At 40.7% G+C, this 21,851-nt stretch overlaps 1 protein-coding gene across 1 annotated transcript in view; it reads right to left on the bottom strand.

The window, feature by feature from the left end:
- Window positions 1-21,851, bottom strand: part of cdh8 (cadherin 8) — a 178,712-nt gene that overhangs the window by 98,967 nt on the left and 57,894 nt on the right. The gene's annotated exons all lie outside the window — the stretch shown is intronic.

The following is a 21,851-nucleotide window of genomic DNA, read 5'->3' as shown; positions in this document are numbered from 1 at the left end:
CAGATTGTAGAGGGTCATTTCATGTAAATGCAGCGTGGAACGTGTCCGTAATGAGTTGTGGTAAAGGTACTGTAACAGAGATACTAAACGTGGCTCAGTATAGCCTACACTTCACTAAATGAGACCCACAGGGGACAATAAGATTATAAGCAGCATAGGAAATAGACCGTAGCCTACATAGTTCCTCATTATACATCACAAATGCATCATACATGCACACTATGTGAAGTATATTGCTCCCTAAAGTCTGAAATTCACAGAAATGGAAGTGGTTGGAATGGACACTCCATAAGAGGGCTAGAATAGAAAATCCATAAAATATTTAAAGAGGAAACTCTGCACCAGATGATTCATTCTCACAAATAACTAGCCCTGAAGTTACTGGACGATGCTGCCTTTTCCTCATTATTTTTGTAATTACAGTTTCATTAGTTCAGTGGAGCTGCATTACGTGCTAGGCTGAGTGGTTAGATCCCACTCGACACGCAGGCTGGTATAACTAATGAGTCTGACAATGCTACGCAAGGCCATTCAAAACATCTGCGGACAGACGGGCGGGCAAAACCCTTCCGTTGTGTCGGGTTAAGAAAGATAAATTGGAAAGGCGGCAAATACAGTGATGCGGAGAGAAAAGAGGACCCGCCAAGGAAAAGGAACGGCGGCGTTTTGATGTGTCAAAGACTTTTTATTCACACAAAGAGGCAAAGCACTTCTTCTTCCACTGTAAGTCACCTTTCATGTGAGCCTCTTGATCCCCGAGGTGAGTGACTTTCACAAATCCCGCGACGTTCAGTGTAACCAGCTGGCAGCTCTCGCCTTTTTCCTTGCCTCGTTTTGTTAGCATACACACCTCGCATGAATCAAAACATCTGCATTCAGCAGCTTTAATTTCATTTCCTGCCACAGTGTTTCGGCTCCTGCGGGAGCGTGTTTGGGGTGCCGAGTGCCGGGGTGGAGAATCCCAACCCCTGAGCCCCCCGCGCTGATCTTATAAAGCCGCTTTTATGCATTCGCTGTCTCCGAGGTGTTGTTTGAAGACACTGACAAAGCACATTCGCTTAAATTGTCACACCTTGCACTTTTGTTTTCCTAATTGTGCCATCATTTCACATGAATGATGTAGCTCATTAACACAAATGCCTTGCAACATCCTGCACACTGAGAAACTCAATAAATGAGCCCAAATTGATGATGGTCCTTGTTTTTTTTCCTGTTTTTTTTTGTTTGGTATTTCAAACATGTAGTGTGAAATGCAACACTTCCAACTGGGCACACATATTGTACGTCTAAATGTCATTTTTTTTCAACTAAGGGGAAGAATTTTTGAACGTCAAGCTGCTTTAAGATGGTAATTTAGTCTTTACCTTTTAACGTACGAGTCTAGGATTCCTGACCTTACCTGACCCAGAAACTCTGACACCATGATACCAAACAGTGACCACTTTTTTACCCTTTAGTATCAGGGGTCTTCAAAATAAATAAATAATATATGGGCTATATATATATGTATATATATTGAAAAAACTCCATTAACAGGCGATAATAATCTACTTTTGACAATAACTAAATAGTCTACAACTCTACATAAATGATTCCTATGACGTGAGTCATGTGACTAATGTCAACTTTAGAGTGGAAAAACGAGCTAGCTAGCTGTTTAAGAAAAGAGAAAGAAAGAAAGAAAATTACGAAATTGACTTGTCTATTTCATATTTAACGCTAGTTAGACCTGATGGATAAATTTGTGACAATAACGAACCCTAAAGCTGGAGATGGTAACGTTACAGCTCGGCCTAACGTTACTTCCACGTCTGACGAGGCCAAAGTTTCATCAACCATAAACGCATGTAGCTAATAACCCAGTCAGGAATTGGTTAATAAGGTGATATAAGCAGAATGGAACACATTCAAAAGTTATTATAAGCCAGGCTCAAAACTTGACACATTAAAAAAAGGGAAAAAAATACCTGCTCTGTTTTTCTCTCATCCAAAGGCTAAAAAAGGTTGAAGACCAGCTTTAAATAATCGGCCTGACTGAAGATTGCTGTGTGAATATGTTTATGAAGCAGTTATGCTTATAAATGAGCTACAATAGTCGACTACATCTCTCATACAAACTCACAAAATAGAACAAGCTGTTGTTTTAGGTTCATTTTTGAAAGGCGGGATTAATCTTTTATTTAATAGTTCGAACATAAGCACAAAAAAATAAAACAGCAGAACAATACATCAATAACATAAAAAAGAACAATAATAATCACTAAATAATAAATGTACCATCGTAAACAAAGTAGACGAGAATTAATAAATATAACAGCATGTTATGCTCGAAAAAGGAGTAAGAAGAAGTAAAAAACGTATGAGCTCCTGCCGCTTGAACTCAATAGTATTTTTCTACATAGGAGCCTCGGTAATTAATATGAAGGATGATTGCTGCTGAACTTTTGATTAGTCATTCTTTTGATAATTTAGTTGTGTCATATTGATATCAACCCCTCTGGTTTAAACATTTATAGTTTAATTACTAATCTACTAAATTTACTAATGGCAAGTCCAAGCACGCCCCCGAAGAGACCTTCAAGTGCAAAGTTTTAACTATTACATTTATTGTTTTTCTGTTTCCCTGTTGCATTATTTTTCTTTTTTCTAGAATATTTATGTTCCATTTGTCAAGGTTTGACACTTCCCCCCAGTTTTTGAGTTTCACTTCTGTCCCTCCTGTTTCCCATCTGCCCTGATTGTCTGCACCTGTGTCTCGTTACCCCCTTGTGGATATCTGGTCTTGTCATTCCCTTGCTTCTTGTCGGTCCGTACTGTTTGCTCCCTCCATGTTCTCCTCTAGTTCTTGGATCCCTGTTTCTGTTCTGCCCTTTTTGATCCTGCCCAGCAGCGCTTTTGGTTTTGGTTTTTGTTAATTAAACCCTGTTTTGTGAACTCCTGCCTCCTGCTCTCCTGCTTTTGGGTCCTCAACAACCACACCCTGACACCATTGAGCATTTTTTTGTCATTAGAACATTAAAAATAACAACAAACATTTTGAAAAGCGAGAGAAAAAAGGTGAGAAACTGCAATTTAAAGTTAACAAATGTCATTTTAAAGCAGCCAGTACCAACTGCTCGGCAAACAGTACCTCATTTATCACGGTGGTAACTTTAACAGTTCACTGGTGCAAAATGAAGAGGCAGAACAAAGAGGCCGGACGCAGGCCGTTGGCTGCTAACAAGGACGAGCAGCATGACGCTGCATGTAGTTACCCCTCAGTTACCCCTCAGTTACCCCTCAGCTCTGTCCATCCCTCAAGCTTTGGTCAAAATACAGGGCTGTACCCGAGAAATCTGGCAAAACCAACCCTGATATCCACACAATGATGTGTTTAATATCAACAGAAAGGAAGTTATTTTATGTGAGTTGTAGGAAATTGTTCTCAAAGAAGGAGAACCCCCCGCGGTTTCCGAATAAATGTGCTTCTGAAATAACAGAGCCAATGCAGTGTTATTGTTCTTTTGTGTTTGGAATTGAATTAAATAGGAGTGTGTGTGTGTGTGTGTGTGTGTGTGTGTGGAGGGGGGGGGGGGTCAATTCAGGAGAAAATTGTTACCTTTAATCAGTCAGTCGTTGCAAACATCTCAAAGTAAGAATACAAGAATGAAAATGTCACCAGCTCTCATCCAGCGTGATGGAAGAAAAAATAAATTGCTCTCATTATGTTTTTAAGTAATAACCTGTTTCTGACTCTTTTTTGATGGTCGATGGTGGAAATGTTTCCATTAGTGAACATGATTTTTATTTTATGTTTTACAAGATACAAGATGCCTTAGACAAAACATTATCCAATAAAAGATTAAAAGTAATGAAAAATAAAATTACATAATGTACTCGTAATGATACAAAAAATGTAATGTACACACTTAAAAAAGGGATTTTCTGTCTATTATTTCATTTCAGTTCATATGTCAGGCTTTAAAGGGCTTTAATCTACCCTGGAGGTACGTAGATTGTAGTTTTAAGCTGCTGTGTTTCCAAAAATGTTATAATGTGTTTCCAAACCGCCGTATACTCCTTCAAGGTTAAAGTCCGACTGCAACGCAGGTTCTGTCTCTCCGCTCTGAGTCTCCCTCTCCCGAGATCTGATCGTGCACTAAAGAGAAGTAACAAAAACCAAAACACATTTCTGGGAAACTTACAAAATCAATTGCTTTTACTCTCTTTTTATTCTTGCGTCTTTACTTACAACACTTTAGCTTTCTAGGTGGCTCAATTTCACATTATAGTGGGAAAGTGACACAACTCTGTGGCTCGAGCTCCTTTACAGCGAGGCACATTGTGTTCTTTCTTTTGAAACTGAAAAATCACACTTTTCCCAGAAGCTGCTACTTTAACTTTAAAGTCATTGAAAGTTGACTTTTTACTGGCTGTAATCAGGCAGTTCTTAACACTCCTTTGAAAAGGCTGGTCGCCTGTTTTGTTAGACAGCCATCACGCCGGGACGCACAAAAGGGGTGTCAAAGTGTACAATTACTGGAGTGGGCAGAAAAAAATATGTATATATATATATATATATATATAATAAATTGAATAATTTATTATTATGAGTCCAAACCATAAGCAAGTTTCCCTGACAACTAAAAAGGCACCGACAATCAGTAACCTTGACTATCGTATCCAGGAAACAAGCACATAATAGGTAAAAACTCACGCGATGATTATGAGCTTGAGTTGGAGTCACAATACATGAGTATATTGTTAAGAGCACAGGCTGAACGACGCTCAGGATACTGTGTTCAACTCAACGTTTGGCCAGTGACGATGTTGATAGAGATGTAAACAGCTTTATCTCACTGGATCTGAGGCTCTGCAGCCATCATTCTGTTCACAACAAAAGTAAACAGCGATTTCAATGTCATGTAAAAGTAAACATAATTAATCATATAGCTGCAAAAAGCGGGTGACACCGAGTGTGGTGTGTGTATTCAGGCTGGGACGGTTACATTGACTCTCTGCTTGCAAGACTCTGGCTGTTGAAAAGACAGACATCCATATGTTTTTGAAGTTCCAGCTCAGACTGAAGAAAAAAGCCTTGGATGACTTAAGCTATTTCCCCTTGACAGTACTTGCAAGTGCTCTCTGCCAGTACTCACACACACACACTCACACACACACACTCATGAGCACACCTTCATTTGCCAACCGCAACTCCCAATCAGGGGCGGCATGAGCCTGCTTATCCCCTCAGCGGAGGAGGAAATATGTCAGCCCCAGCTGAAGACGAGCTTCGAATGCAATCACTTGAACAATCACTGTTTTAATGAGAAAGATCCAACAAATCATACTCCCACATACCCCACTCCTTCCCTGGACCTGGGATCCATTCAAATGTTGCCCTGCCAGGAGGAACTGGCGATTTTGCCCCATGTCAGGGCAAATGCTGGGGAGAACATGTGCTTCTGCTATGTATCTACCAGCAGGACGGAAGACGAGGAGGGAGACTGAAGTGAGAAGCGAGGAGGAGGAGATGCTGTCACTGTGATGAAGAACAGATTGCACACAGTACGTATCGCTGCTGTCTCCGAGATCCAACGCAGCTAGTATTTACTGAAGGTCACGGATAACTTCTGTTGCCAGATTTAATCAGGTGCCATGTTTTCTGTTGATCAATGGTGGACGTATAGTCCTCAGATACCCCTTTTCACCAACTTGTGAACCAGATGAGAACCGATTTGTTTTTCCACAGCTCGGGTGCTAAGGGGAGCCACGTCATTGCGTCACTGCAAATGTCAGTTACGTTGCTGCGCAACAAAAGGTGTTTGCTCTAATAGGACTTGGTCCACCTAGCATCCAGATTCATTCTTATTTGAAAATGTCTCCATCTCCCAGTCTTGCTATTGCCGTTGGTCTTAATAACTCCACCCCCCTCCGCTTACTTAAGTGGTTCTTTCCTCTACACCAGCAAAGAGTTGGTGCTACCTTGGTACCGGGTTTTGTGGCATAGCAAAGAGTTGGTGCTACTTTGGAATCAGGTTTTCTGGCCTGGAGACAGTTCTTTGTCAGTGGAAACAGAAAGCCCGGTTCCAAACTCAGCACTGGCCCAGAACCAGAACCAGCCCTGGAACCGGTTAGGTGGAAAAAGTGGGCCCTTTTTTTCTTCTTTGTTCCAAACCCATGACATTCACTTAAAGGCATGTTAGGAGGATGTACAACATGTATTTTGTCGGTATCCAAAAAGGGGCAGGACATATAATCCAATAATCCAGAACAAGATTATTACAAATGCAACATATTATGACATTGTCCATTTTCCTAACTTGGGGAGCATGGCGGTGTGGTTGCTAGTATTGGTAAGAGTTCTGAATTCATATCCCAGCTATATTCTTCCTGTGCTTGCGTGGGATTCCTCCTGCTCGCCCACCACACTTCACAACCAGGAATGTCAGAGTGATTGGTGGGTTGAGATTGGCTGCAGGTGCAGGTGTGAGAATGGGATTGCTGTTTGTCTCTGTTTGTCCCTGAGATGGATTGCCAGCTTGTCCAGGGTATACCCTTCCTCTCACAGGGTGACAGCCGGGTTAGGCTAGAGCATACCCCCATAAACCTGAACAGGATTGAATAGAATACGGAAAATGTATAAAAACATAGATGAATGCTTTTGTAATCCCCCAACAAAATAGATACTGTCTCTCAACTTTTGGGCATAAATCAGTAGCTTTAAATTGTGTATAGAGTGAGTTAGGTAATTCAAACTTCAGATTAGACTCCCTCCACTAGTCAACCATTCATTCACTCAATCAAACACCCTTAGACCAGGGGTGTCCAACTCCGGTCCTCGAGGGCTGCTGCCCTACATGTTTTTGTTTTTTTTCCTGCTTCATCACGTTTCACAAAAATGAGTGCATCATTAACAGACTCATGCAGGCCTTGATGACAAGCTGATGGTGAATCATTGATCTGAATCAGGTGTGTTAAAGCATGGAAAACACGTCAGGTGGACTAAACACAGGTTAGTTTGAATGTGCAAAATGTGGACCATCTCAGATGGGCAAAACCCGGACCAATGTTGAGTTGTTTTGGGGCTAATAAAGGCAATGATGGGCCAACCAGATTTAGCATTAAAAAAAAAAAAAAACCTGGACATCATTTACTTGGTGCATGCTGGGTAGTTTTACTGGGATGCAGTTGTCTGGAAAGTCAAATCAGTAGAGGGACACAGTTGAGCAGGCAAACACGCTGATGCAGATGATTAGCCACTAATCACCCATTAAGTGTCTTGATAAGTTCAGCAACTGGGATCTGATGAGGGATTGGTGGGCTTTTAGCCGTAAGGCCTGGAGTGACACAAGTCCTATAAACTTTTTTAAAACAAAAAAGACACAGAAGGGTTATAAAGGTCTAATAAAGTTTGTTCGAAGTCACAACGATGTTTCTGTTACTGAGCCTGACACCCAGAAATATACCTCGACAATATCTTGTGATAATTAATAAATCAACAAAAAGCCAAAATGCACAAGCAGTGTGTGGGAAAATTAAAACCAAAGAGGGTAAGCAGCCAGGTGCTGCTAATCAAATTTGCTTTAGGTGAGCACCTTTTTTAAAGAAGAGGTTTTGGCACCAAGCTGGTGTGGAGCAGATGTGAGCCAAAACAATGCCATAGAACGAAGACACAGACAAATATCTTGACTCTAAATTATTTTGCCCATCTGGGAAGTGCTTTAGTCTCATTTCCAAATATTTCAGAGTGACAAGGCCATTCACAAGAAGAACAGATGCAAGAGAATCACTCATATTCCTCGGTGAACACAGAGTTTACCCCAAGGTGAGCCCACCAATCAGTAAGTAGGTGATTTGGTCCCCGACCACTGAAGTCTATAGGCCAAAATGTCCTAGGGAAAGATGCTGAACCCCACCTTGTGCATGGTCCAAAGACCTCTTAAACTTAAAAGGTTAAAATGTTAAAAAGTGCCCTGTAAAAGTCTATGTGATTAATTCTATGTTTTCCATAATGCAAATGCAAGAATGTTTTGAGAACATAAAACTTATCATATTGTGCTTTCAAGCATTGTGTTGGAAAAGTGATGACTTGGACTCCTTCAGCCTCCGCAGAAGCTGGGCACCTTTTCAGTTTCAGCCATGAACTCCTCTGTGTAACAAACTAATCTAGAGTCAAATGTGAAGCCATCTGTCCAACAGCTCAAGCTTGCCAGAAGCCGGATCATGCAAGAGGAGAACAACCCAACCAACAAAAATACAGGAGTACAACAGTAACATGGTCTCCAAGAGTTCCTCCACAACGTGAAACATACCACATCACACCAGCAATGATATACTTAGTTTTTCACACATTGCTGCTACATTTTGTCTCAGTTTTTCTTTAACAAACACTGAAACATTGTGCCATGTGTTGATGTTTTTTTCTGGGTTGTGTTCTTCTGAGTATTCAAGAAAAAAAAAATACACCCTCAGTAAGACAGGTGAAGAACCTGAAGAGAAGTCAGAGTACAGCAAAGCACTTTGATATACCATTCAGTACCCTCAGCAGATACTGCAAAAAGATCAGCCAGGATGAAACCGATGGCAAGAGGCAGCGAGGAGTAGCTGTCGGTTACCAAAATAAAATAGGTAGATATTTTTAGCAGAGCAGGAAAGCAAGCCGTCTGAGCGTATGGCCACGTGCGCTGACATGTATCCTGGCTTAACATCGGAGGAAGTAAAGACATTTGCCTATGAACTTGATCTTGTGAATTCAAATGAAAGCGTGACCTGACTGGTTCAAGGCTTTCTTCAAACGGCACCAGAGGCCAAAAGCATTGCCATAACAACATGTAACATTGTAGATGCAGTGGTGACAAGGTTCAGGTTTCTTCCGTCTGAGAGGAACCTGGATGCGACAGGTGTCACCGCTGTGCAGACGCCGGACAGGGTGGCTGCCTTGAGGGGATGTCAGCAGGTCAGTTCAGTGAAATCCTCTGAGCGAGTCCATCTCCATTGGTCTTATGTTAAAATAACCACCTTTGCAGCAGAAATAAATACATATTCAGCCAGTTTTGGTTTCCATAACTAGATTCCATGTTCATGACAACTATTTGAGAGGGGGATTGTTTTGAATCACATGAGGTAAAAGTGTATAAAGCCACAAATCTATGTATAATTAGGTGTTTGTTTTTCGATTGGTGGCTAAGAGCCAATGGGTAACTGTCATCTCTCTTGTTTCTTGGTGCTTAGCACTGTACTGACTTTTGAGCTGTGAGTGAAAACTTGACATAACATAATCACTCATATTTTAAAAGGAATATGTTCATTGTGCGGTTAACTGTTAACAGACCACCATGACATGTTATGTTGGCCTGAAAAGGTCCGAGAACAAAGATTAGATGAGCAGCCGGTCACTTGAACTAATTGTGTGTTTGCTAAACACAGTGGTCCTTTCTGAAGAAAATTATGTTTGAAAATAATGTAGCTAGTCCTCGTTACAGCTTATGTAAGAATCATAGAATTAAATCACGACATTTAATTATTCTCACAGGACTACATGCATCCTCAACACACTACACGTCCCCCTCTTCCTTTTTTTCCTATCCTGTTCTTATTATAAATACCTAGATGTCTTATGTCTCTTTTCCTTCGAGCACAACAAATTATACATTTATCGTTATACATCACACACTCTCCAAACTGCACCCATCACTGCCTTGTCTCCTCTTTCCTACTTTTTCATGCCCGACTTTTCGTGATCTTAGTGGAGGATTAAAATGCATATATATATGCTTTAGGTTTTTACCAAACATGTATATATATATATATATATATATATATATATATATATATATATATATATATATATATATATATATATATATATATATGTATATGTGTGTGTATGTATGTATATATATATATATATATATATATATATATATATACATATATATATGTGTATGTATGTATATATATATATATATATATATATATATATATATATATATATATATATATATATATACATATATATATGTGTATGTATGTATATATATATATATATATATATATATATATATATATATATATATATGGGAGATCTGGAGTAGTAGGGAAGTGGTCCAGGAGGTGTTTGGGAGCTGAAGGAGGGTGATGGGGGGGTGTGATGTAGGTGTGACAGAAGGGTTCAAGGTGGAGGTGGGACTGCATCAAGGATCTGCTCTGACCCCCTTCTGGGTTGCTATGGTGACGGACAGACTGACATTTGAGCTTAGACAGGAATCTCCACGGATCGCGTTCTTTGCAGATGACACTGATCTGTAGTTGGAGCAGGGGGAGGTGTGGCCTGGAGAGAACAGGGATGGAAGTTTGGGAGACAGGAGGGTGGACAGGATCAGGACCAGGACCAGGACTGAGAAGACCAGAGGGGCGGCACATGTTAGATGTTGGGATTGTTGAGGACGGAGGATAGGTAGATGGAGACTGATGATTTAAAGGAGCATGAGGCTCCTTTTAAGAAATGAGACTCTCTAGCGGGGGGGGCCTTCGGGGGTACTGCAGCCAACAGTGAAGCCGGCATGGGAGAACGGGGAGAACGCACATGCAGCGTCATGTGACGTCACATCCGCAGGACAGCGCGGGAAATTTGGGCCCGAATTGCAGCACATTTTGCAGCACACAGCCTGTTCAAGGCAACTGAGAGATACACTAGAGGGCTCATTCTTTTTGGTTTGGAACGCTTCATCTGACATTATTACTAGAAAACTTAAAACGTATACGAATTTTTTTCATAAATCCTGCCTCAATCCTGCCTCATGCTCCTTTAAGATAAAGATAAATATAAAGATTTGAGATAAAGGTTGCAAGTCTATTTGTTCTGCCCTCACATTCCTTTTCACTGGTAAACATGTTCAAATGTAAAATCTTTATCTGAAAAAGTTATGGATTTACTATACCAGTTTTAGCAATGCGGTGACGTTAAAAAAATAATTCAGTCCTTTCTACGTGAATGAGTAGCCCTTTTTTATACTTTCACAGCTTATACAGCATATGGTCAAATTTAATTTTGCAATCTGGCAGCATAAAAAAAACTGCTTTCCAGTCCATCACTGTGTTAACTCTAGATGTCATATTCAATGCGGTCCTGATGTGGTGAAGATGATGTTCCTGTTCAACAAAGATTACATAACCACACTCTGTGTACTGGGGAGGAAATGTCATGTTAACCATTAAATATGAAGTAGATGCCTGCTGTTATGTAAAATGTATGGGAACCCCACGGCCATGCGCTGGACTAGTTCACATAGCTGCTTTTGTAACAGCCAGATGTTGACCTTTTTCCCTTCAGCGCAGTCAGTTACTATGACCCACTTCTCATCTGGTCAGTGTAATACAGACTCAAACGAATTTAAGAAGTTCATCTTGAGAGGCCTTCATGCCGCGGCGGCGAGGAGTCAGTTGTGGGTAATTCATTGTCAAGACTGATAAAATTAGAGCTTCTGCGTAGCCTTCGGCAACTGAAGCCTAAATAGTTACTCCAGACAGATTCTGCTCAAACATGTCTGGAAATGAATTGTCGCTTCCTCCCATTTGTTGGATTTTGACTCTGTTAATTACACCTACATGAATAATCTGTAATTCTAAATATTGCAATAACATTTTGAATGTACGGAGCAGATGGTGCGATGCATGATATATGATACACTTAGCTATTCCTGGGAACATTTTCCCTCCAGTGTGTCTCATGGCACGTAGCGGTTTATCAAATTAGACAGAAAAGTTCCCCTTCTGTTGTGAACGACGGCAGACTTTGCTGGAGGAAACCGAAATGAGCTGTAGTAAAGTCTGAAAAATAAAAGCTCCATTCAGAAATAACACCGCCTGAAATATCCTCGGCTCATCAAGCCTTCAGGACACGAATTAGGACACATTTGAATATGTCAAGAAAATGCTTGCATCTGTGATGATACTGACTCCATTTTTCTTCTGTGCTTAGCAAATATTTCGTCTTCAGCCTTTTTTTATATGCATGCGTGTTGCAGAGAAGAGAATAGAAGGTGAGGGGATTTGTGGGCATCTATTGCACCAGGAAAAAATAATCAGTATTGATTTTCAGAGGTCAAACAAAGTCCAGAGAAGGAAGGCGGGAGTTCCTTACATGTTTTCCTGTTCGTTTATTAGTAGTGCAGACACTTGTGCTTCACTGAGACAATGGCAAAGAGATGGTGTCATGACCCACACAGCCGTCAAGGTGATGGTTTGTAATTGAATCCGGCTCCGCTCAGAGAAGGTACAGTAATTACAATCAGTGAAGAGACTCTCGGTGTCATGCCATCTCACCATAGGCAAAAATATCTTTTTTTTAATCTCTTTCATCAGATGGGGGGGAGTGAATCTTCAGCAAGCTTTCGCTACACATTTACAATCTATTTCATTTTTCTCTTTCGGTACAGCCGTGAATTAATGAGACAAACAAAGGAAAAATGAGAGCATCCGTCCTGGATTTGTGTGCAGGCTGCACCAAGGTCAATCAGGGCTAATGTGTCCCGCGTCCGTCCCGGCACTTTGAGCAATGGCACATGTGCCGGAGTCACCGCCACCGGCTCTTTATTGCTTCTGGAGAATAAGTCAAAGTCGAAGGCAGCTACCTTTTGTACAAGAGGCCAACGCAATTAGGTTTAGCCACCCATGGAAAACGTTTTGTTTGCGAGTGTGGATACATGCGAGGATGGATTTTAATCATGGAACAGCACAGAGTCGCTGCAGAGCCAGAACCGGGGGAAAGGGACGATAAAACAATTCCTGCATAATGCATCCAGGACTCCCTTCAAGAGTTACCTGTTGGGTGGAAGCGGCCGTTCAGTGGGTTTTTAGTACCCACTCATTATATTCTATTGTGGAACAAGACATCTATCTATTTTTTTCCCTGTGTAATCAGAGCGTGCAGCACCTCTACGGTGGAAAATAAAGCCCGTTTCATGACAGCGCCACGCGTCCTCCGTGCAGCTCGGCAGCCAGATTTAAGCCTTTGCAGGGGAAAAAAAGCTGTTATTTCAGCCAAGCAAGCTAAACAAATAAAAAAGAAAGAAACAGTCTGAACAATAAAGAGATGGAGCCGTGAAAAACTGCAAATGAGCTTGGCGGCGGGGGCTGCGCCGCTCACGCTGTGTGTTAAATGTGGGGGGGGTGAGCATTAACCTCGCCTACTGTCATCGCCCTACCTGTGGGCCCCAAACTCATCTGTATACGCAGCATGCCCCGGGCGGGGGGGGGTGTAGAGGGCTGCTAAACAAAACAAGCTTAATCAAGGAGCACAACAGTTTTCTTCTTCTCCTGTGCGGCTGACCTAATCAAATCAAGGAATGAGATTGATTTCACAAGGTGCAGATGGATCCCGTAGCAAGTCTAATTCAGTGCGCCTGCTCTCCGCTATGATGTGTGTTTTCTCGGCCCAGATGGTGCTGCTCGCGTTTGTAATTCACATTTCCAGATTTTTTACTCCTCCTCCTCCTCCTCCTTTTCCCTCCCTCGTTCTCTAACAACTTTTTTTTTCCTCTTCCATAGCTAAACCGCAGAGTGAATGTGCGTTGATGTGGATAAGTATCACAAAACTCATCTGTCAAGCGGGCGATCCTGTGATCTCGTTAGATATATCGCTAGCAACGCGCAGCCGCGGCTGCAGAGTCAGATCTTTGCTTTGGGAAAGTAAAGTGAAGGAAACAGAGGAAAGAGGCGAGAGGAGCCGAGAAGACAAAGGGGAAAGAGTAAGAAAAGTACTATCAAGTAGGGATGGGCGGTATGGACAAAAAAATATCACGATCATTTCTGGCATTTATCCCGATAACGATTAAGATTACGATAAAAAAAATACCAATTCAACTCCAACTTTGTAACTATAAATCTATCTCACTCTCAGATCCGCCATGTTTGTTACACAAAAACGTCATCAACGGGAATTCATCCTTCTTTCTCTCTTTCTCTCTTTCTTTCTCTCTTTCTCTCTTTCTTTCTTTCTTTCTTTCTTTCTTTCTTTCTTTCTTTCTTTCTTTCTTTCTTTCTTTCTTTCTTTCTTTCTTTCTTTCTTTCTTTCTTTCTTTCTTTCTTTCAGGCTCATTTCCTTCCTTCTTCCCTTCCTTCTCCCCTTTCCTACCCTCCTTCCTTCCTTCCTTCTTTCCTCCTTCTCTCTCCTTCCTTCTTCCCTTCCTCTTTTCTCCCTTCCTTCCTTATTTCCTTCTTTCCTTGTTTTCTTTCTTTCTTTCTTTCTTTCTTTCTTTCTTTCTTTCTTTCTTTCTTTCTTTCTTTCTTTCTTTCTTTCTTTCTTTCTTTCTTTCTTTCTTTCTTTCTTTCAGGCTCATTTCCTTCCTTTTTCCCTTCTTTCCTTCTTTCCTCCTTCTCTCTCCTTCCTTCTTCCCTTCCTCTTTTGTTCCTTCCTTCCTCCCTTCCTTCCTTCTTCCCTTCCTTCCTTCCTTCTTTTTTCCCTTCCTTCCTTCTTTCCTCCTGCTCTCTCCTTCCTTCCTTCCTTCCTTCCTTCCTTCCTTCCTTCCTTCCTTCCTTCCTTCCTTCCTTCCTTCCTTCCTTCCTTCCTTCCTTCTTTTTTCCCTTCCTTCTTTCCTCCTGCTCTCTCCTTCCTTCTTCCCTTCCTCTTTTTTCCCTTCCTTCCTTCCTTCCTTCCTTCCTTCCTTCCTTCCTTCCTTCCTTCCTTCCTTCCTTCCTTCCTTCCTTCCTTCCTTCCTTCCTTCCTTCCTTCCTTCCTTCCTTCCTTCCTTCACGTTGTGCGTGGATTTAACACCGAACCATAAATCATCTTTACACAAAAACATCATCAACGGGAATTTATCATTTTTACCGTGAGATGACAAATTCTTACCGTGGGGAATTATTTTGACGGTTTATCGTGAACGGTAAAATATCACCCATTCCTAGTATCAAGCTTCCCTATCTTTAACTCCCCCCATTTTTTGTGTTATATTTGCTGTACTTTACCTCCAAAGTAAATAACACCGAGCTGCAGCAGCAGTCTCTGCAATGATGGACTCGCCGCCGTGCAGGAAGTGGAAACGCTGACGCCACAGCGAACAGCTGTCTGAAGACAGAGTGTTTGCACCGTATCCAGGTGGTATTTTTACCAAAGTACGAGACAGAGATTTCATTAAGACCAGGAAATAGTGTCAACTTTTGAAAAGAAGGAAGGGCACAATATGTCTCCCTTAATTAAATCATGGATAATAAAGGTGCACTTTGACACGAGCAGCAGGAACCGGCTTCCAGTCTGTTTTAGGACGTTATTGCAGTCGGCTCTCGCACATACTGAAGTTCAATTAAGATTTTAAGGCTTTAATTTGGGAGCCTATTAAAAAGATTAATCTATTCTAAAATGATGTGGTGTAATTCATTTATTACAGTCAAGACAATGGTTCAAAGAAAACTTCATTATTTTGTTTTTGTACTGACTTTAAAAGCAATACAACACGGGAGCGAGACTGCAGTGTCTACTTTGAATATTTTATTACAGACTATATATAAATATATATATTATATTATATATGACTAGTGAGCAAACCGGCAGTGGACAGTAATTGCAATTCAAATTTCTTTGCATTCCAATCAGTATGTTTCAAGATGTATTTCACGGGGTTTCTTAGAGTATATATAGACATGCTCAAATTTCCATAATTGGAGGGCACGCAGAGTCTGAGCCATTCTGTTCGGCTCCTTCCTGCAGAGAAATGCAGATGTGCTCCACTGTGCCTTTTTGAGCTGTCAAAGTCATTGTTCTCAACCTGAGAAGTCTTGCAAATTAGCTAGTTCCAGTGCCAGCTGCCGGGATGCTAAGGCATGCATTGCTGCTGTAGGAGCTTTCTGCAGGTAGGACCGTAAAATACGTTTTCCGAACAGAGGCCTGGAATAATGGGCTCTGACAGCTTTGGATAAGTACTTTTTTTCCCTTTTTTTTTGGTCTTATTGCAAATTTCTGCTGTGAGATAGTCCTTTAACAACTCTAGCGGTGTTATATTCATCAGCAGGGTTCTGCAAGTAAACACCATTGTGCTCAAATGTTTGTGGTTTGAACTGGAAGCTCTGGAACAAAACCAGTTTTCCCTAAAATAAACACTGAATTATTGCCACAGTATTTGGCCCGAGGAGCTTTTTGTGATGCACGTAAAGTTGCTTTCGTCAACGAAAATTATGACTAAATATCGTCGACAACTAACCTTTATCACCTGAGGAAAATGAGACGAGACGCAACGAAAATGCTGGTCATGTGACGATAACGATGATTAAATATATAATGCAATATCATACAGGAATAAAAACCAGACTAAAATGTAGATTACAAAATAAAAACCCTGCTAAAATCTGTCTTAATTTTCATTGACCAAAACGAGACGAGACGAAATACTATAACAAAAATCTTTAATATCCATGTTTTACAGTAAGTTGTTTCCTCTGGTTTAGTGTTTAAACCAGTTTAGTCTCTAGATCTTTGGATCCACTTTCCTACATAGATGTGGAAAAGAAAAGCCAATGTGTCGTCGAAAAAGAAAAAGATGGGGAGAAATGTGGAAAAATAAATATGTTGTAAACTCAAATTAGAGTCTTCTGTATCTGGAATGAATGTGTTCTTGAGTCTATAAGGTAAGAATAATATAGTAATAAGATAATCTTGTTTGAATTGTAAAATGGGTTTGGCTAAATACAATCTTTGACTAAATCTAGACTAAAATGGACAATTCTGACTAAAATAAGACTAAAATGCTCAGACTTTTAGTCGACTGAAACTTGACACGACTAAAAGGAGAATGAATGTGACTAAAACTAATAAAAACTAAAATAATAGCTTGACCCAAAGACTAGACTAAAACTAAAATTGAAACAGGCTGACAAAAAAAACACTAAATGCGGCGTCCAGACCTTGAAAGTGAGGCGCACAGCGGCCGCTGCGCTGCAAAACACCCGACAGATGAAAAATGAAAAGCAAATTGCTCAGACCTAAGAACAAAAAGGAAGGTAAAAGAAGGTTTCATTGGCCATATTAATAATCATCTGCGTCTCTTCTCCTGTGAGAGGCCTGTGATATCAACTATCATTAGACATGCAAATAACCGCTCCATCTCCCCGTCCCTGGGATTAGGAAGGAAAGAGAGAAAAATGAATAAGTGGCCTGGCTGTGGCAGAAACAATTAAGCCATCCTCTTCACGGAAGCACTTGGCAGCGTCAGTAGCATCACGATGGTAAAGGTGTTGGGGGGGGGGGGGGGGCAGCACAGGGGGGGGTCCTCTGGCTAGCAGACCTGTCTGAGTGAACGTACAGCTGCACAGAGCAGCACTTTCAGGTGTCAGATCACCTTCGAGTGGACGGCAGCTACAAGCACAAGCAGTTCCTCCGGTGTCACGTCATCGTCATCCTTCGACTGTCGTCCAGATCCTAGATGTCACTTCTTTCCATCGGGTCCTGTCGGCCATTGCTGCTCCCAGTTTTTGGAGTGTAAAGCCTGAATTATGGTTCTGCGTCAAACCAACGCAGAGCACACGCCGTCGCCGTTACGCCGTTGTGAACCCTTCGGACTTCTCCGTCACTCCATTTCGCCGCGGTGCAGTACCCCCCGTGATCGCTTATTCGCAATCTTTTCCTCATTGGTTTATCCAACTTTTTCCGGTCACAGTGAATCAAACAGATAAGGACAACTATTGTGCAAAAAACCAAAACAAAAAAAATCACACATACACGAAGAAAAGAGCGCTGAAAGTTCACGACTGCTTCAAACCGGAAACCGGAAATGCGTTGCTACCAAGCGAACCAATCACAGCCCTCTTGGTCTGCGTGTGATCTGCGTCGCCTCGAAGCCTCGCCTTGTAGTTCCTTCTTCATAGTCCAGCAGGCCCGGTTCTACGAGGGTGCATAAGCATGCATTGCACCCTCAGTTTATGTGTTTGCATGCTCAGTTGAAAAGACTAAAAGAAAACTGACAAATGCGCGCGTTAGGCTTGATTTATGGTTCCGGCGTAGGGTACGCAGCGACGCGCACCGTACGTTTGCATCCCCGCGTATCCTACGCCGTAAGCTCTGCGTTGGTGCAACGCGGAACCACAAATCAGCCAGTGTCCGTCACTCATCTGCGTCCAGCAGTTTCCTGCACCAGCAAGACGCTGCTCTCTGCTGCTCCGTTAACACAAAGTAACGATGGATATTCAGAAATTGTTCAAGCACAATGACACAAGCAAGTTTATATTTATGGTTATATTTATTTTTGTTTTATTTTTTGTTGCTAGATTGTCTGATGGGTGAGGTAGCCCAGACTATATTGCTGAAAAAATGCACTTGAAAGACACTTTAAATATTATTGTTTGACTGGTATCATTCCACTTGAAATCACTGTCATGTTTAGTGATGGTTTTGACCTGTATAGATAAAATTAGTTTGAATTTCTATGTGTTATTTTCAGGGTAAGAAACATCTGTTGCTAGATTGTCTGATGGGAGAGGTAGCCCAGACTAAATGTAGCATTTTCTTTGTTCTGCAGCAATATTGCTGCAATAAAGAATTTGAAATACACTTTAAATATTCTTGTTTTGCTAGTATCATTCTGCTTGAAATTATGGGAAAATGCATAATTTAGTGTTGAATAACGTGCCAGGCATGTGCCCCCCCTCCGATCTGAGATGCAGCCCTAGTCATCATTTTCTAGAACCGGCCCTGTAGTCCAGGTCTCAGCACCAGATAATAGGATGCTTTCAACACAGGCCCTGAAGAAAGAGACCTTGATGGAGGTTGAATTTCCTGACTGCCAGACTCTGAGGAGTTTGTTGCAAGCGTTCCAGGCTTGTCCCTTTCTGGCAAGAGAGTCTTTTCTGCTGTCAGCCACATATGAACCCGTTGTCACGTGCCGCGGTGGCTGAGTGGGGGCGGCAGGGACAACAAAGCAACCAGGTGGGGGGGAAGGTTCACGGCATTGTCTTCTGTGTCAGACGGTGTTGACATGTTCCTTTTACCCCACACAGGGACCATGGAGTGTATTTCCACGCCGCTCGGAGACACAATCCCCCAGCATTCATCTGCCACATTAGACCAACATCTTGTGCTTGCATCACCATCTCTTTTGGCTAAAAGGGTCTGCTTGTTTTTTCTCTCTCAGTTGCAGCATTTTAACAGGATAAAAGAGAAGAATCATCCCAGTCTGAGACTCGGGGTACAAGTGGATATTTTCTTTTACCAAAGTAATCACTTTTTCTCTCGGCGCACGATTTGAAACTGCCTCTAATAACCGCTCTCCATCTCTCACCTGTTGTCTTCACTCTACTTCCAAATTATTCTCATGTTTGCACTTTTCGCTGTTGCATAATAAAACTTCCAATCCAGAGAAAAAAGACAGTACGGAAGAGTATTAGTACGACGGCGTATTAGGGCCAAACTAAGAGCAAAAAAAAAATGGAAATTACGAGAATAAAGTCATAATGATATGAGAATAAAGTCGTAAAATTACGAGAATAGAGACATAATATTACCAGAATAAAGTCGTAATATTTTGAGAATAAAGTCGTAATATTTTGAGAATAAAGTCGTTACATTACGAGAATAAAGTCATAATATTAAATATATTATGAATATATAAATAGAACTTCACAAGATGCTCAATATTCCTCATTTTAACACAGGGAGAAGATGCTCTTCCTGTTAGAGTTCTCATGAATTATATGCTCGTAATATTACAACTTTATTCTCATAATATTACAACTTTATTCTCATAATATTACGATTTTATTCTCATAAATTACGACTTTATTCTCGTTATTTTACGACTTTATTCTCGTAATATTACGACTTTATTCTATTACGACTTTATTCTCGCAAAATTATAACTTTATTCTCGTAATGTTACGACTTTATTCTCATATTATGACTTTATTCTCGTAATTTCTTTTTTTTTTTTTTTGTCTTAGTTTGGCCCTAATACTCCGTCGTATATTAAGGCCATGCAGGAGAAAAAATATTTGAGAGGGGAAGATTTCTTTTATTGTGCACTTCGAGAAAAAAGATACAATTTAACTAACTAACTTTACAATTTACCTAACTAACTTACATCGTTGGAGTGTCTATAGGCCTACGAGGCATTTTGTAAAGACAGTCACATGTTCTGTTTGTTATAGTCTCAGAAGGTTGACTTTATTCTCGAAATTTTGACTTTTTTCTTAACATTTCAACTTTATTCTGGAAATTGTACTTCAACATTATTCTCGACATTCTGACTTTTTTCTCAATATTTCAACTTTTTTCTCTAAATTGTACTTCAACATTTATCTCAACATTTCAACATTAATCTCAACATTTCGACTTTTTTATCGACATTTCGACTTTTTTATCGATGTGCATAATGAAAAAAAACTCCTAACACATTTTTATTTTTCTCCCGCCTGGCCCTAATACTCTTCCGTAAGACAGAGAGAGAGTGAGAGAGAAAAAAATCCCAACCGAAAACGATCTTTGTCTTTTACGAGGCTACCTAACAAAATGTGAGAACAGTTAAGGTGGAGAGGGCATCATCCAACAGCTGAGATTATTGCTGAGACATAAACGCTGGCGTCTGTGTGTGTCAGGTTATTAAAAAGAGGAAAACATATTGCAGATGTGAGATGAACTTGAGAGGTTTAGGGACGAGGAGCCGCTGATTCCAGGCCATCATTCTGGAGATGAAGGCGAGACAAGTGAGTCAAAGTGTTGGGAAGTCAAACGAGACTCCCTGGAATGCTCACGTCTCCTCATATATCTCTCTTTATCGTCTCTCTCCTTCGTCTCCTGGAATCACCCGTCGGGAATGTCAGCAGAGATTTTTCCCGGTGCAGAGCAGGTGCCTCATTCGGGCCTTGCCTTTGCCCTGCCTGTGATTTACATCAGAGAAGAAGCTCGGGTTTTTCTAAAAAGTAGGGCTGGGGATTGAGTCAAATGTCAAGAATTGATTCGATTCCGATTCTTAAGATTCAGAATCGATTATCAAGATTTGATTCGATCCGATTAGATTCCGATATTGATTTGGGTTAGTGTTATTAAAACTGTTTTTTGAACTGTTGCATGAATGATATGACTGTAGTTATGCAACATATTAATACTAGTATTATATTGAGATTCAACAGCAAGTATTGTCAGCTAATGATGATGTAAGGACCAATCAGCTCCCAGAATGCTGATAGAACTGCTTTCAGAAACATCGTGGGGCAGAATTACCAAACAGATCCAGGGAGGAAACAGAGACGGATGAAATCGGTTTTAATTTTTCCCACATTCTGTTTAAATTTTTTCCATTTTCGGTCTATTTTGATTTTTAATTTTTGAGAATTTGGTTTTAGCATTTTATGCAAATGTAACCCCAAGACATTTTATAAAGTAATGAAAAATAGACAATTTATGCAATTATAACTGAAAAATGTAATGTTTTCATACCTTTAAACATATTTAAAGGCAAAATCATGTTACCAGTTATTCTTGTGTCCAACAAAACATTACTTTTTTGGGCATAAACAAAGAAATACCAAAAGTTGTAATTTAATGATGAAAAAAAAATCGATCTTTAGACATACGAATCGACTTTTAGGAATTAATATGAGAATCGATTTAGAAGCTGAAATCGAGTTTTTAAACACAGGCCTACTAAAAAGTAGAGGTGGTGGATGGAGGTAAAGGTGGGATGAGTGTCAACGACTCAACTTGAAAACGTGTGATACAACAACCTTGCTACTTTTTGGTGGTCCAGATCTGCAGGGAACTGTGATGTCACAGGTTCCCTCGTTTACTCGTTTATCTCGTTTTGATTCTCTACCTTTATGATAAAGATGTCACACTACTGGTCACAGTCAAAAATGCACCTCTTTCTCCTAGATCAGATAAATAAGGC

Source organism: Cololabis saira, chromosome 2, assembly GCF_033807715.1.
Source record: "Cololabis saira isolate AMF1-May2022 chromosome 2, fColSai1.1, whole genome shotgun sequence".
In the NCBI taxonomy this organism is placed as follows: domain Eukaryota; kingdom Metazoa; phylum Chordata; class Actinopteri; order Beloniformes; family Belonidae; genus Cololabis; species Cololabis saira.
This window is presented reverse-complemented; position numbering and strand designations above follow the sequence as displayed.